Source organism: Agelaius phoeniceus, chromosome 5 (genome assembly GCF_051311805.1).
Source record: "Agelaius phoeniceus isolate bAgePho1 chromosome 5, bAgePho1.hap1, whole genome shotgun sequence".
Classification (NCBI taxonomy): Eukaryota; Metazoa; Chordata; class Aves; order Passeriformes; family Icteridae; genus Agelaius; species Agelaius phoeniceus.
Window position 1 is genome coordinate 29,858,979 of NC_135269.1, and position 18,048 is coordinate 29,877,026.

Here is an 18,048-nt window from a genome sequence, read left to right on the forward strand (position 1 = left end):
ATTAGCTTCAGAAGGCACATGACTAATAATCTAACTAGCTGGCTAGGAGTGCCTTACGAATTTGGAAGGTCTCTTGAGACCTTCAGCTCTTTCATGCTGAACACATAGATACAATAAACTAGAAATCCAGGTGTCATGGTAAAGCATAAGATGCAAAAGCTATCAGGTACCACGAGTTTATGAGCTGAAACCCTTATAAGTTTCTGTTGCATAGGAAAGTAGTTGCAGCTTAAGAGTTTTAGAACTTTTTTTTCAGATGTGGTAATGATGCACTCATTTTCATGTTCTTATTTGGATCCATGAATTACTTGAATCCAAAAGTTAATGAGATCAATCACAACAACATTTACTTTAAAAATATTTTTTAAAAGAAAGGCTGAGTTTCCCTCAAAAGATCTCATTTCTTTTAGAAGTGTATTTTATGATAGGAGGAATTACCCCATTTAAATCAGAGAACTCCTCCTGTTACTGAGTCCCTACGCAGCTGGTGAGAATGGACACCCAGCTTCCACCTGGTGAGACAGATTCATAAGGACAGAGAGATCCTACCCATGGTAGTTAAAGATGTACATTTTTACAGAAAGAAATTCTAAGTAGTAGCCACTGTCAACATTTCAGCATCCTCTTGAAAAAGGGAGAGACCTTATTTCTTAGGGCAAGATTTTTCAATGCATTCAAATATAGGAATAGATCTACAGAAAACAAATAGTGGGAAATGTAAGCCTTTACAGTAGGCATAATGTGGGCAATATAGATGGGGAGGGTCTAGTTTTCCATTCCCTCTGATTTTCATCCAGTTTAAAGGCTGCTCTGTATTCTGTCAGTTAAAACATTTCCTGAGGGACCTTTCCAAAGGGAATTTTATTAGAAAAATTTATACCTTGACTTCTACCCACTTCTGGTCCCAATCTAATGGTATACTCCCATATAGCCCCACCACTGAAGGGCTTCCATATGAATGGGAGAAACAATGACCACCATATCCTCTATTTGTTTCTCTGAGCAACACAAAAGCAAACATATAAAGTTAAGTTTTGGTCTTTCTGAATTCATAGCAAAACTACCATGGATTTTAGTAGTATTAAGATTTTACCACTGGTATGGCCTCTCTGAACTTTCTTTTCTCCGCACTTCTACTCTGCTGTGCTGTCAGGTTTTTTTGAGAACAAGAGGAAGTGGTTACTCTTTTGTTTAAGCCAATAAATATGGTTGGGGTTTTGTTGAGACTAGAATTGAAGCACTTCCTGAGGTTGCTGCTGTAATATGTATTAAAACAGTCCAAGAAAGTACTAGCCTATGGTTATTTACTGTACCGTGTTTCACACAGGTAACAGGAGTCTAGAGGCAACAGTCAGTTGTTCTGACAGGTGACTTGACAATAAAACATTAAAATGGTCATTCTGGCCTTACCAGACCATAGGACTAATGGAGCAGTAACTGCTTGCTTTGCCATGAATTCACTAAAACTGTCAACACTATTGGAAACTCTGCTGACATTTGTGGGACTATTGTCAACTTTAATCATACTTCTGTCAGAATATTTTATTTTCCACAGTAAGTGATTGGTGATGTCTTTGCTGGAGAAGTTAAAAGAGCTGTAAATTGTACTCCCCCTCCCTGCCATTAGCAGCAGCCATTTTGGTGTGCACTCCTCATGGCACGGTGGGACACTGTCACGTGGCTGTATGAAACACATCAATACATGAAACACATGTTCCCAAGGCTGGTTATGATTCTAAGCTATCATGACTAATTGAAATTTTGGTGTTGGTGCGTGTGGGCAAAGTGGGGGGAAAAAAGGAAAATAAACCCCAGTTGTTAAATTGTTTAGGCTTTTCATAGTGTTTCCATTATGAGCAGGAAAAGGTAAAGAATAAATTACACAAAAATGAAGCCAAAGGTTTGGAAGCTGTGCTCTGCAGGCAGAGTTCTGTTGACTTAATCAGATGAAATTCCTGCAGAAAGCCTTCTCCTTTGCTGGTGAAGTAAGTCTAATAGCCTTTCAGGCTAAAACAAACTTTTAGGGATTTGTAACAACAACGCTATGGTTCTACAGAGACAACAACATGTCCATAAATTGAAACTAGTCATCTGACAGTCTCCATTTGTCTGACCTACTTTCTACTTGCACTCTGTAAACAGCCACAAGAAGAAAATTTGGGGATGGCAGAAGGGGCAGTTACAGGGACAGACAGGAGAGGCAGAATGTTACATAGCTTACACATGCTTTATATCTCATAATTTATAACCAGAAGAAAATGAGGGAAGGGGAATCATCACAGAATACTAGTGGCTGATGAATCATAAGCCCAGAAGAGTGGTTCCTTCCTCTTGGCTATCACCAGTGACTGCTGTGGGGTGGCTATCTCAAGAGTCACCGTAAGGATCTCACTGCTTTTTATCTTCCTAGAATGGATGAAGAAAATAGTCCATGTTCTGAGAAAAAACTCTTTCTCAGGTGTTCATGTTCTCCTTTCCAGAAGTTGCTATCACCAAAACCAGGATGGCAGAATGTGTGTCTGATGTCAGTCATCCCAGCAGACAGTCTCGTTCAAGGCTGGTTTTATTTATGTACCAGATGGTGAGGTGGAGCAGCTGAAGATACTTTGCCACATTGCTCTATGCACCTAAATATTGTCTCATTGATTATGTAGCTGAAGCTGGAATCCATGTAGTGGGAACTACTCAGTCACATTCTACAGCTAGGATCCATAACAAAATCTTACTTGGTGTTGGTTTGGAATATTTGGGATCTAAAATGTGCTGATCAGTAGGTTCTGGAAATCGCTGTTCTTCCTAACAAAGGTGGGATATCTGTTTTACTCAGAAGTGTAAATCTAAAAGAAAGCACTGGAGTCTTTCTATTGAATTGAAAACTCAAGCTACTGTTTTCTTAATAGTTGCACCTTTTTTTCCTATGCTTTGCATTACTTATGGCAAATATCCATGGCTAGTTGTTAACCTGCTGAAAAACCTATTAAAAGTTTTACTGAGGCTAGGAAATTTACTGTTAATACTAAAACAGCCCAGTTTGCAGCACTGCCAACACAATGCACATCCTGATCTGCCCTGGATTTTGACATTCAGGGAGATTATTAACTTGTAAACTTGTATGGTTTTCCTCATGAATGAATTCTGCAAGAGATACATGTGTAAGTACAGCTTCAATGCGTAGACAAGGCAAATACGCAATCGTTCCAAAGCACCATTATGTTCTCCAAAATATTGACAGGTCAAGTAAATAAAGTCATGAAAAACGTTGATTCCAGCAGACCTATGTGTAAAGGGAGCCCTAGAAGTCAGTGAGAGGCGTGTGCTTGGAGCTGGTGCAGTACTTAGCACTCAGTTATGAAATAACTGGGCAATAAGACACAGTGACCACGTGGACACAGTAATTATAACACTTGGCAGTGCTTATGTGATGACTGACCTCTTGCCAGTGTGAAAAGCAAGAGCTGTGCCATTCAGCTAAGGAGCACAAGTTCTAGAGCAGGAAGTAGGAGTAGCTCATGTTCTGTCTGGATTTCCAAAGGAAAGAGTGTTTGCACACACTGGGGACTAGAGTGCTATTCAGCTTCTCTATCTTCCTGCACTCCTCTATCTTCATCATCCTGTCCTGTTCCTTCCTCACCCACTCAATGGACACGTAACTTTGCTGGTGAGCATGGAGGCACTCCAGCTCTCAGCAGTCCTTTCTGTAATAATATAAAGCCTGGCTTACTGTAATCAAATTTTAATGGGCAATATTTTTCTTTAAAACATTCTCTTGCTTTGCTATTTGCACTGCTATTGCATCTTAACTATGTGAGGAGTGATAATAATAACAGCTTTGCTGGCTTTTGCAGCTTTGCCAGGGAAGTAGGTGATAATATGGCAGCTTTCACAAGCAACTTGCATGAAATCTTTAAAAATGTGAACATGAGTCTAGGCTTTAGAAAGCCTAAAGAGTGAAAAAAGGGCTATAGGGTATAGCAGAGATGAAGACTTCCACCTTCTAGAACATGTAAAAGCTGAGATAATCTGAGAGCAGTAGCATATAACATTTTTATAGGGCTTTTCTACAGTTAGTTATTGCTTTTATTCTAGCCTCCAGCTGACATATTGTAACCGGGATTGGTGGGATAATTACCAGTGTCAAAGAGACCAACTACTCAGAGTTTGTCAGAAACAGCCTGGAAAAGAAAGATGGAGAAAAGGAAGTCCCCTCCCATTCTAAAAGCATAGGGTCAGTCACAGACAACCTGTGGTGGTAATAGAAAGGTTTTATAAGCAGGAGTGGAAAAAGCAGAAGCCAGGCTATGAAATTTCAGGGTATTGGTCTTTCCAATAATTGTTCATGTGGGAGAAATCCCTGGCAAAATCCCAACAGGAGAGCTTATAGCCTCTTTTCGCTTGTCCTTTTGTCTCCTTTCTTGTGTAGGATCAAATGAAGAAGATCTGATCTCTGATTCTGCCCTGCTTTTCCCTTGATGAGAGGAAAGTAGTCAAAACCACCTAACCAGAGGAACAGTGTTTTGTTATCTGTTTTAATCTGGGCTTGTGGATTACTCTAACTCAATCCACAAAAGAGAGCAAAGGTATAGTGCCTGATATAAAATGACCAACAGTGACTCCTATACATGTCATACCAATGTGATTATGTCTCTGTGTTTGCTGATTCATACAATGCTACTCAACAGCACAGAGATTTCATACAGTACTCCAGCTGTGTTAGCCAAGTTTGCAGCAGTTTGCCAGCTCAACCTACTGAATTCCCATGCTAATAAACAGGGTTTGGCTGCAAATGTGTTGTTTGCACTGTTCCTTAGCAAAGGTACTGAAGATCATAATTTTGTGCAAACCTCAGTGTTGGCAGACAGTCAAAATAATACTAAGAGCTGGTTTGTCAAATTTAGTTGGGCTTCCAAAAATACCTTTTTATAAGGTGCATCTAATGTGCATGGGCTGTATGTCACCAGTGGGATATTCAGGATGAGCATTTTGATAAGGGCCTTAAAGAAAATGGTCTTCAATAGACTCTTTTTTCTAAAGTGTATCTTTGGGTTCACAGGGAACCCAGCTGTTTATACTGGTGTCCAGAAACTGCTGCCAAGGTTTTGTTTGTCTAATCTAAGAAAAAAATGAGCATTAGGTCAAATGCTTGTGTTACAGCACTGTAGAAAAAATATTTATGAAGGCTTTATGAAGGAGGTTTAATCCACAGCTTCTTTTCAAAAAAAATGAAATGGAAGATAGTTCAAAACTTTTCTATAAACATTCTTATAAAACATTATAAACATATAATAACATATATTTTTTAAGATAAATTACTTCTTCCTCTCTTTTATCCCATGTCCTACAGTGGTTTAACTTTAGAATCTTGTACTTTATGATGATCTTGATTCAGAAACTGTTTTTCAGACATAGGGAACTCCTCCTGACTGTAGTACATCCTAGACTATCTCTTCAAAGTTGACTCCTGTAGCAGCAGATGCAATCTTGTGCATCTTGACAGTGAGTGAGTGAGTGAGTGAGTGGCTGAATCTGTATCAGTTGAAATTATTTGCTGTATAAATTCTTTTATACTTAAACATGCTTTCACCATATAAATTCCATGCTGGCTTTTACGTCAATAGATTAAGTCATATGATGATTTAGCCACGTGTTCTGTTAGTAGATTGTAAAGCAGGCTTAGAGCAGAGATATTTCAGCACTTCCCAATCTGCAATGTTGTGATTAAACTGTCTGCCTGCAGTGTTGGTGACTGGAGAAAAAGCAACAAAGGAAGCCTGTCAGTAAACAAACTTTATTGCAGAAATCTTATCGCAAATGTCAACATATAAAAGAAAATGTGACATAAAAATGCATTTGTTAATTCCAGCTCCAAGTGACACTCATGGAACAGACTGGTTGGGCAGAGGATTAATGTGATATATAACAGACCTGCTGCAGTTTTCCTTCTTTGATTCTGAGTTGGTCATGTAGTCACTGAGCCTTCACTGCCTGCTGTCAGTGTGAATTGTGCCGCTGACTGACACAGAGCAGGAAGTCTCCCCTTTTTGTGCTTATGCTATGCCCGAGTGAACTCCACTACTGACTGATCACTCAGTTTCCATGAAGCCATGTCACCTTTTGATAAGTGTGTGTGGGTTTCCTAGGCTGTGTAAAACGGCTATCATTGCTTTTGCAATATATGGCTTAAGTCTATTAAGAAGTGCTTAGCAGCTATCTTGCAACAAGGGCAGATAAATGTTGATGTCCAGCTAAGTGCAGCATGGTCATCCTGCCTATATGATCTGTGTATGTGTACAGTTGCACCTATGTTAAGGGAAATGTAGGTCTGAGTCTCCTTTCCTCAGTCTTCCCTATATCCATGTGTATGACTGAATTTGAAAGTTAAACCAAAACACAATTTTGAGGTCAATTTATTGTCTGTACTTCATTTCCCCAGCTCCAAAACTGGATGAAATAGAACATTGCTGCTATTTCACTCCCAATAATGGTATTACTGCAAATTAAAATGAAAGGCTGAAGTCCTTGAGTACTGCTGTGACTGGGATCATGAAAGCGTCATACACGATTGTATTGTAGGTTTGCTTCTTGTTCCCATAGCAACATACAGGCAAGGATCTCAAGGCTCTTTACAAGTATTCATGAATTAAGCCTATGAGGTCAGGGATGGTGATTATTCCTGTTTACTAATAAGGAAATACAGAGGTTAAACTGCTTGATCAAGGTCACACAACAAATCTGTATCCAAGCCAAAAATAAAAGCTGACTCTGGTCTGTGCTTCAGTCACCAGCTGATACTCTCTGTTTGAAGAGCTGTGCAGGGCTGAGGGGAAAGCCTTGTAAAAAGTCTACAGATTTGTACATTCAGAATGTATATTCCAGCTCAGATTGCCTCACTTAAGTGACCTTATATTTTTATCTCTTTGTCTATTTAAACTTTGCCCTTGTGAAAACACCATTATATCCAGTCAAACCAGGAGTAACATGATTTTGACAAGAGTTTTGCAAATCTCTGACAAAACAAAACTGAATCCTATGCAAAAAAATTGTAACAATCTCTCCATGTGTGATTACTACTTATTCAGTGGCAAATAGATGAAAAGATCCAGCACATACCTGGTTAATTTCAGTGACTACATAGACCAAAAAAGCCCATATGTATTTTTACTAAGAACAACTATGAATTTTCTCTGGAGTTACCACAGAGATATTGTACTGTATGATGAAAAAATAGGGTTTGTTAATAGGCAGCAACAAATAAAAGTGCACTTTCCTGAGCTTCTTTTTAAATCACAGGAAGGGAAAAACTGTAAACTCTGAAAGATTTTTTGGTATCCAGCCTCTGCTCCTCCTTCTGCACATAGTGCTCACCAGTGCCAGAGTATTGCGAGCTGAGATAGTAGAGGAGAACAACAGCCACACTTTTTTAACTCCATCATCCCACTAGATACTGTTAGTAGAATCAAAGAGTGGAAAATAGCAAGTGTACTCTTAGGAATGTCCTTTTCTAGTCTGGGCTGAATAGTATAAGATGCTTTCTTGCTCCCCGATCTCTTAGGCATATAGATATCTGACCCAAGTCACGCTTTTTCTAGATACCATTCATTGCAGTTATTAGGTGGATGTTGGGCTGCTTGTTAGCTATATCCTTGTGGTCATGCTGGTTTTTTTTTTGTTTGGGTGGCTGTGACTGGGAATTTTACACTGCCTAGAGGAATGGTTTGCTACTTTTTCCTCATGATCATTGGCTACTATGGCTGTGTTGGAATTCTGCTGAAGAACATGTCAGCTGGGTGAATGTCAGTAATTTAGTGAGGAAAAGTCCTGTGAGAGTCGAGGATCATGTTTAGCAACATTTGCAAGTCTAACTAAAATGTTCACACAGGCACTAAGCAGTAAGGAGGCTTACTGGACTGGCTTTATTGCTTAAAAGGAGCTAAAGCAGAGGTGGGTTAAGGACAGGAGAGGGGAGGATCAGCACTTCCACCTGAAAGATAAAGCAGACCTGGAAGTGAAATAGCCATATCAATAGCTATGTTTATATCTAAATTTAGATATTTATAGATTTAGATGATGTAGATATACATTAGACATAGATATATAGATATAGATCTCCCAGTTGGAATGAATATCTGATAATATTCTCAGCTTCTCAGAAATCCTGCATCCATGAGTATTAAAATCTGTGAAACCCTGAAAGGATAAAGTGTAAGGGTCACATAGGGTCTGCTATCAATCTGCATTTTGATCACTTTGTTGAGTGACAGCTGCACCTCAGCTGTTGCTGTGCCCTCTGAGCTGGGCGGTCAGGGATCCAGAGGACTCAGTCTCAGTATAAGACTCTGCTTCTTCTTCTTTTTTTTTTTTTTGTTCAGTTTACTCTTCAAATGTTTCACTAACCTTTTTCTAAAACTTTTGTACCAATCAGACTTGCTTGAGAATTTGTATGTAGCCAAGTGACTCAATATTACCAATCCCTACCTTGCTTTAGAAAGAATCACTTTGCACAGTGCATTTGGGTACTCAGCCTGAATTTTCAGGTGATATTGAACTGACTGTAGGTCCAGGTATGCTTAGGTTTTACAGGTCAGAGAAAGTGAAATGGGAAAAATGTAGCTATAGAGCTTAGATTAAACTGTGACTCTCTGCTTAACAATCTCAGGTACAGGCCATTAGTTCTTCTTTTCAAAAACAATATTCACGTTAATCTCACAGAGATCTTTACACTCATGGTGATAAATGTTTAAGTGAGGATACTTTGAAGAAATGAAATTACAGGCTTTTACATTAAGAAGATCTACTGATCTTTCTGTGCATTGGAGTATTTGAGAGCAGATGGCTTCTTCTGTATATTTATAGTTTTGCTCTGCTTTCAACAGGTTGGAGATGAAACAAAACACTGTAATTGTATCTGTAGGGAAGTCCACCTTTATTTTCATTTTCTTGCTCTCCTGCTGCCTTTGAAAGGTGGAAATTCTACTTGCCACTGGCAGCATGTTGCAACTTGATGGGAGATGGGTAGTTTAGGAGTGCTGAGTAAAGATTTGATTCTGCTGAATACACTGGGTCCATGATCTATGGTCCAGGGTTTCACCTCGTGGGAATGCAAATGCCTAGTGTTTTCCAGAATAACCTGAAATTTCTCCCAACACTGAGCAAGGGACATCCTTGAGGTAATAAGCACCAAAGAAACCCTTTGGTGTATTTGGAAACAGATTAACAAATGTCACAGACAACACTCTACCATGCCAGTGTGAAGTTATGAACCTCTTTGCCTAGCCACCACACAAAGCTGATAAATCTAATGGAGAGAAAATTTTGCAGAATGTACAGCTGGAGTCCTGATGGCTGGTCTTGGAGGCATTTTCCTAAATGTCAGTTGAGTTGCCACCCAAACTCAGCTGCACTTTGTCTGAAGCATCCTGTTCTGAAGTCAGGTATATTTACCCTGTTATTCTGCAGCTTTGATGATCAACCAAAGTACAGTATCAAACTTACCTTGCTACTGTAAAATGCAACCTATCACTATATATGATTTTCTGATAGCTGGAAGTGCTTTTCTGAAATGCATTCCTGGGGCTAAGTAGCCCTTAAACAAGTAAAGGAGCCAGCTTACTGGCAATTTATCTCTTATTGATCAGATTTACCTCATTCTAAAAAATTCACGAGATAAACTCTGAATTTTAGCAGCTTCAGTGCAAATTCTTTATATCTTAGTGAGTAGTTATGAAGCTTTATTAGGGATAATGAGGGTTGCAAGCTTATCTCTAGTTTCTGTGGAGACTAACCCTGGTAAGATGAATGTGAGAACAAAGGAATTTGTGGAATATATCACAGCTGCCCACCATACTTGATATTATTTTTCCTGTTGTGGTAGAGCAGAGTGGACTAGAAGAACCTTTATAAAAGCTGAATGCACCAGATTCTCATCTTTCATGCCTGGTAACCTCTCCACGCACGGTCTGATTTAAACAAACCTAATAAACATGTCTGAAGCAAAGCACTGCTCAGACATCATGTGCCCTTTGGAGAGAAACTGATGGAAGAAATTCTACACTCAGGCTGTCACTCACTCAGTTGTTGACACAACTGTTTGGGGGACAGTGAACTGGATCAGGCAACCAGATAAGGTTAAAAATAATGCAAATGAAAAGGCATCAGGAGAAGGTACCATCTTCTATGGAAGGGGAAAGGTTTTGGACTTTTTCCCTAAGCTGAGCTGTGCTTTGCACTGGCTCTCTCCCCCACCTGGATAACAGTTTCAATATTTGTCAAACCCTTCCTGAGCAGATGTAGCTCACTAGGTAGAGCAGCAGAAAACTATCCAACCTTGTTTTTTACTCTGCCATTTTAGCACACTGAATTATCTCTAAGGAGGGTCTGGTGAGTACCAGAGCTAGTAGGAGATAAAGAGCAGAAGCATGACCTCCTGCTCATAGTTTCAGGGACCTATTAGTTTAGCTCTGGAAACCCTGTGCAAATAATTGTGTCATTGCATGTGGGGTAGGAAAGAGCACCGGTGCTAAGCAAAACAAATGACTGACAGAGAGGGCAGAGAAGAATTACACAGCCAAAATCCCATGATTAATGAAACTGAGGTGTCAGCATGAGACAGAAGGACAGCCCTTGTCTTTCTGTATCAGCATGTAAAAATCAGGAGATTTAGAAGTCTGGAGAAGTCTTGCTACTGAGACCCTAAAGTGCTGTATTTATAACTAGCTGTAGGGCTTTGAAAGAAATGTAGAGTTGAGTGTAAAATAACAAATGGAGATTATTACTTAAATGGGGGATTTTCCCCTTTAAATACAAACATAATTAGTGGAAAGGCTAAATTTAGATTTGCTTATAGAATGATTCTCTATCTTGTCATTGCATAGGAAATAATTAATTTCTTATTTCAATTCCAATGTCCAGTTAATAACACAGACTGGTGGACAGACAGCAGTGTGGATTACACACATTCTGCATGTTGATCTTATCCTAGCTCTGATGATCTCTCTTTGCCCCCTAGGGACCATCATCAATGGACCAGTTCTACTAAATTCATAGTACACATAGCAAATGTAATTTTTTTCCCATTTCAAGCAAACTAAGCATGGTATGCTGAACTGAATTAGAAGTGTATGGATGTAACTAGGATCTTTTCACTCCTGGAGACTCAGCCAATTGTCAGTAAAATGGAAGCGTTAAACTCGAGGTTAACTAACACCAGTTTAAATTAATAACTAAAATGCAGTGCCTAGCCTTTGTCTGCTAAATGCTGCACAAAGTGAACATGTAACTTTAAACTGGTTCTTAGGTACAGAGGCTAAATAAGCTCACTGCCACTTATGAAATTACCACAGCCCTTTTATGAACAGTATTTGTATTGGTGATTTCACAAGGGAAATAAAGACTGGACATGTCTACAGGAGACATTAAACTTGTTCTGTGGATGGAGGATGTCATTCATCAGTTAGCTATTTTTACCATAATATTGATTCCAATTTATTTATGATGCACATTAAAGACAAATGGTGAAATGTGACCTTTGCATTGAAGTCCATTGATATACAGAAACGAGAGCATGATTTGATGAGACAGGGATGTTGATGAAAACACAGCTTTATGGGAGTGCTCTGCCTTTGTGGTGGTGCTAAAAACTCTATGCTACTCCTGATGCAGATCAGCTCTTTGATCTGTTGCTCAGTGTAACCCCCCCCAAATAATTTCATTGACATGATAGAAGGAGGTGCAGAGGGGAACAACTGTGTTGTTTGAGTGAGCATCTTTTGTCATTAGCCTACAGCCAGAGCACTAGAAATATCTTTATCCATTTTCAGCTCTCGTCTAAGAGGTGAACCAGTTGTTTCTGTACTTGTGCTGCTGTTCACTCTTTTCTTTCAGCTGCACTGTGGTAATCCATGTGAGGCTGACCATAAATTGTTCAGTGAAGTTATTCAGGTTGAAAACCATTCCCATTCCATATTTGAAGTTCTGACTGTTCAGATGATATGGTATTAAACAACAGTTCTATACAGGTAGTTGTACAGCACAAATAAGAACAAAAAACAGTTGGCCAAGGATAAGGACTCTGGAAAACTTTACTGTTGGTTTGCTTGTGGGTAAAAATGTGAATAGAACTACCCTTTAAGTGTAAGGTGCAGTTTAAAATTAACTTAGTTTATTAAAAGGGTATGGTCTTGTAGTAAGGGTAATCTTGCATTTTCCATCTTTGTCTGTGAGGCAGGTTTCAATTGCTCACTGATATTTATGGAGAGATTTGTACCAGTCTGGCTATGAGGGTTTGAAACTGGTGCTCTAATCATACAGATTGTTCAAATTCTTTTCTCCTTGCTTAGTTAAAAGCATTGCTCATTTTTCTCCTAATTGCCCTTTTATAACACTGAAAAAAAATTCTGCTTTATGATCATCCTGTTGATCAAGATCTCTTTTATTTTCAATTGATATAGTGCTCTGATAGGGTGCGCAGTGTTCATTAACCTGATACAGGAATAAGCAGCTGTGTGATTAAATAAAGTGTGATTTAAATAGTTACCTAACATCTACATCCAAGGCAAACTCAGGGTGACACATCCTTGGAAAGGTTCCTAGTGAAAACTGTCCTGGAGAGAGCATATCCAACAAACAAAATTACCCAGGGCAAGGTTTGTCAGTTACTGCAATCTGAGAAGAGGCAGCTTGGAAAAACAAACTGGACATTGCTGTAGGAAGGAAATCATGCCAGTGGGTTCTGTGAGAGACTGGGCACATGATGAAGGTGAGGACACTCTCAGAGATGTTCTCCTCAGTGATACTTGGATGGGTCACTGAGGTCAGAAGAATTAAAATAGTCATGGTTGTACTCAGTGTGTGTGACATGTCTTGCAGCACTAGAACATTCAAATCCATTGCAGTGCTCTTATTTTAAAAATTATGTCCCTTCAATCATAAAATTGGGTAGATCAGAGAGTCCATATCTCCTTGCAATTTCAAGCTATCTTCTTTATGTCAGTTTAATTTTCTGATCTAGTCTAATTTAAAAACTTCTCATTAACATGACAGTTGGTACCAACAACATGCCAGTTACTGAACTTCCTGTAGTGTGAGAGGAACAAAGCACACCATTTTTTTGAGAGGATTTAAAACCTCTGTCTGGTAAGTACGGGTGGATGTGGCCTCCATATTTTTTGTTAAATAATTACTCCAATCTTGTATTTTCATATAATGATATAAATACAAATCTGTGGTGCAGCTGAAGAAGGCTGAAGGCTATTTAGTCTAGATAAATACTTTCTCACAAAGCAGGTAAAAGTTCCTTCTCAAATTGAAAGCTATGGTATTTTTTTAAAACTCACCCTTGTTTATTAGGCACTGAAGGGGCTTTTCTCCTAAATGATAATATATTGGGTTAACTTTAGCAAGGAACAAGAGGGAGACTTAAGTAATACTGGTACCACTTTCCCAGAGCTTGAGCATTGGGGCTGCATTTTTGTAAAAGATATCAGCAGTGAACCAAAACCCCCAGTATTGTACACATTGTGTTGCAAAGCAATCCAAACTCCTTCACAACAAAGCTGGAGGATATTCCCATAAATGTCTTTCTCACAAAGAACAAAAATAATTTCAAGCTTATGGGTTCTCCTACACTATCCCTTGCTATAATTTGTTTGCTATGCTTGTATTATATTTTTATTGTACTAAAACGATGTAAATCCTGTTTAGAAAAACTTTGCCAAAGATTTCACTGCACAATCTCTTAACTCATTATTGGTTTTTAATAAAGCATGATGCATAACATTTCCTAATAGTATATTCATTCTTTATAAGCACTTCTTTTGGGATAGGTGTGAAGAAATAATACAAACACGCTATTTCCCCCCCTGTTATATCAGATATTATTATATCTGATTTAAAAGTTTTGTGACTGTTCTCTTATTTCTGGGTGCTGAAGTAGACTGTGGCAATCCTGTGTATGGGATATTAACTTATAGGCTGTGGTCATTTTTGTGAATACCAAAACTGCCCAAAAATGCGGGAGGCATTCTAGGAGGAATAAAGGTAATAATTTTTAGGTCCCATGCTCAAAGATTTTCCCATTTAAAAAGGAAAATAATGGCAATTTAGCATATTTAATTTTGTAACTTAGAAAGTTTAAAAATTGGGTTTTGAAAAGGCATTGTGATTTGGAAATTTTCCTCTATTTATGATTTTAACTGAAAGTGAATTTTCTAGACATGGAACAAAATACTGTTTTTTTAGCATGAGTAAAATGTTCTGGGTGAACTAGAAAGGAATATCCACACGTTGGCCAATTCTATAAACACAAAGTATACAAATATGAAGCTGCTCATGGGTGCCTAAAATTTTAAATTCCTTTTAGTGTGATATTGTAAACTGAGGTTTTCTAGGCATTTAAACAGACTCTCTGTGTGTGTGTGTGTGTGTATATCTGTCGCAGACATCTTTCATGAAAAATCCTTTCTTAGGATTTTTCCTTGTGAAAAGCTGCAGTTTCAGCAACCAAAAGTAAACAATGGTTATCTGCTGCTGTAGAATGCAACAGGTAGACCTGTGATTGGTCTCCTGTGGGTGTTTGGATTTCCTGACCACTCATGGCAGAGCTGGCTCTTGCTCTCTGTCTGAGACACAGATCTTTGTTATTCATTCTTGTCTATTCTTAGCTTAGCTAGCTTCTGAAGAAACCTTTTCCTTTCTATTTCTTTTTAGTATAGTCTTAATGTAACATATATCATAAAATAATAAATCAAGCCTTCTGATCATGGAGTCAACATTCTCGTCTCTTCTTCATCCTGAAAACCCTTGTGACCACGGTCACATATATCTGTATTATATACATACACCAAGCCACGTATTGCACTCACAGCCATTTTGAGCAGTAAAACAGTTGCAGAAGCAGCCAGAAATCGGTCTTCTTTTGTTTGAACAGGAATTGAAAAATTAACTTGTGATCTAAACAATATGTGTCATATGGTAGAGGTATATGTGTTCTTTGTGTTCCTTAGACTAGGACTTTGGGGAATTTATACCCTGTAGGACTTTTTGAACAGGACAGTGACAAAACTGAGGGTAGTTATTAATTGATTAATTGATTCAAGCAGTGTCAGTTATTCTGGTATATCTATTGAATTTCTTCAATATTCCCCTAGTTTCATCTCTATGGCTCCCATGTAAGATGAGTAGCTGGTTTGACCTTTCTGGTTCCATTGCCTTCATCCCCTTCTTAGGATTGTGCTTTTTTTTCAATGATATGAACATCAGTTCATGCTGTAACAATACCTTTTCTAACTGAATTCACAGAATTGTGTCTATTGAGATGAGTCTCTTTGATAGGGGTTTTCTGTGCAATCAGTATAGACAACAATGAAAGGGACTCCCTGGAGATTGCTTTTATACCCCTCAAGTCACCGAGAGAATTGAAACCTAGGCAGATTTTGACTTTCTTGAAGTCACCCAGAACTGAACCTTCTTCCCATTAGCATTTGCTACACCTTTGCACCAAAAAGACTCAGAAAAGTTTGGCACAAGAATCAGCCATAGAAATGTGCTTATATGGAATAGAATGCGGTCTGAAGAAAAGTGGAAAAATGTTTTTTGCTTGTAGCATTTAAAAATGCTGGTTTACAAAAATACTGGTTTATAAACATTTGTATTTGATTAACTTCACCCTCAATACTAGCTCTGACTAAGCTTGCAATCCATAATTTTGAGACCACAAAGAACTAAAAAATACAGAATGTCAGGGTTGACATTCTGGAAATGTGTAAAGGAAAGGATAAACAAATAAAACCAGCCCCCACATTTTGGAGAGGAATGTTCTGTGCACTGAACTGCAGTCATGGGACTCACTTGAAATGGTGAGGAAGAGTAAGCAGTATGAATTACTGAATGTTGTATAATCTTTGTGCATGAAAAAAAGAATGAAGAGGATGTCTCTTGGCAGAAAAGCAAACGTCACATTAGGAGGAAAAAGTTACTACAGATCATAAATCGAACATTAGGATGTGATACAATCTAATCCAGTCTGAGGACTGCTAGAGCTCTGCAAACTTGAATGTAGTCTCTCAAGGCTCACTGCAAGCACAGTTAATTTCACAAACAATATCTTCTTCTGAAATGGGGTTAAATATGGGTAACTTAAGGAGCTGCTGTAAATTGCTCCCAGAGGAGTTATTATTTAGCAACCAGATAGCTGAACATTTCTGCCAGGTAGTATGAAGAATATGTCTGTACCTCTTTCACCTTTAAAAAGAAGAAATGGTGCTTCTGGTGAAGCTTTTGGAGAACTAAGAACACACTTCTGAATGACAGGTGTTGCTGTTATTAAAATTGCTTATATGCCAGGTTAGCTATATATGGGGTTAAGGGTCTATGCTAGACTGCAAAAAAGTGATCAGATTCATTCTCAAAAAGATTGAGAAAATGTTTTAGGCTTAAATCCTACTTCCAAAACTGAGTTGAAAGGGTGATTTATCTCATCAAGTGTTGGTTGATATCTGGAAATGAGCTACCTCTGAATTCAGGGACGAGAAGTAACATTTTAGAGTATGCACAATGACCTAGATGTGCACTTCATCCTGAAGGTGACATCAAAAATAGGTCAACAGTATCTTTGCTGACCAGCTCAGGACTTTTCTTCACACATCTAATCCAATATGATTACACATGGCCATCTAGGGATTTATTCAGGAAATTCTACCTACAGCCATCAATCAGTTATATTTCTTTTGGCACCTTCCAAGGCCCAGATTTGTTCAGAAGTAATTTTTCTGCCAAGGAATTGGGGAATGTATAACTAGTTTGGTCTGTAGTCTAAGGTCCAAGTCTTGAAGGTCCAAAGGAATAGGGTCCTAAGTCACTCTGGCACTTCCAGTATATTTATTTTCCGTGCTTTTGGAAAAGACACTGCTTTACGTAACAAAATAGTAATTCTGTTTTGTGAAATACAAGTCTTCATTACATTCACAGTACCCATTGCTGAGCTTTTGTCACATAATTCTGAACTATATTTTCACATCTGCTGATGAACCCTTTAGAAAAAAAAATAATGCACAAGTAGAAAATAATTGAATTCCATCTGCAGGATTCACATCCTAACAAAAACATCAGATAGAAAAGGTCAGTGAACTAAAAGTCTCTTTTTGGCAGTGGAGATAGGAGGTCCAGAAGAGTTTCTGCAAATAGAAAATATAAACAAATAATAAATGTAATTCAAAAGAACGTTATGTTCATGTTTATCTTGCAGATGGAACTAGAAATTCACAAACATTTATGCACAATTGAAAAGGGCATTTAAGACAACCTGTTGTCTGCCTATTATCTGAACAGCTGTTTGTAAGAGAATTTTCCACATAGGTCACTGCAGAAAAAGAGTAAGGTGTTGACAGCCTGATGGATGAGTTTGGCTGGCATGGTGCCCATGCAGTTGTACAAGAAACACTTTCGTGTATAGTAAGTGTCACACACGTTCGGATTGCCTCTAACAGAGTGGCATTTCTTTTAAAGTTGTTCACGGAAACCAGAAGATCACTTGAGTTCCTAAAGAGCAAGTCACTCATCTCCTAAATGCTCTATCATTTAAAAGAGTAGTGAAAGTTCAAACTGAACTTAGGAGATGCTCTTCATGTGAAAGGTTGCACCTTTTAATGTGGAAAGGATAATGCTGCTGTGCACACAGAGCTGCAAGATAAGCAAAGGTCCCATTGCCATGTAGAATTGCACTACTCCTAGCACACATTGTTTCAATTAGTTTGTATTGACTGGAATTGAAAATCCCAGGAGTCTCAGCTGTTTGATTTGTGTATGTAACTTAATGTGACTGCAATACAAATAAAAAAAGCTTCAAGCCACAGTTTATATGAAAGAAAAGAAACACATTTCTTTATTTTTTACTTGCCAAAGGACAAATACCTGACTGTTTCTTCTAAACATTTCCCTAACATTTCTGTCTAAAGAGAAGTAGACACCAACATGGTAGACACTTGATCTGTTGACTAGTCCTGGTCTATTAGGGCATGGAATTGCAAATATGTCCTTTTTAAAGTCCTGCTACTAGGT

At 38.4% G+C, this 18,048-nt stretch overlaps 1 long non-coding RNA gene across 1 annotated transcript in view; it reads left to right on the forward strand.

The window, feature by feature from the left end:
* The window catches only part of LOC143694130 (uncharacterized), a 67,914-nt gene that overhangs the window by 31,027 nt on the left and 18,839 nt on the right, over positions 1-18,048 (forward strand). The window contains exon 5 of the long non-coding RNA XR_013182368.1: positions 4,421-4,577. This is a non-coding gene — a long non-coding RNA (uncharacterized LOC143694130). The remainder of the gene's footprint in view (positions 1-4,420; positions 4,578-18,048) is intronic.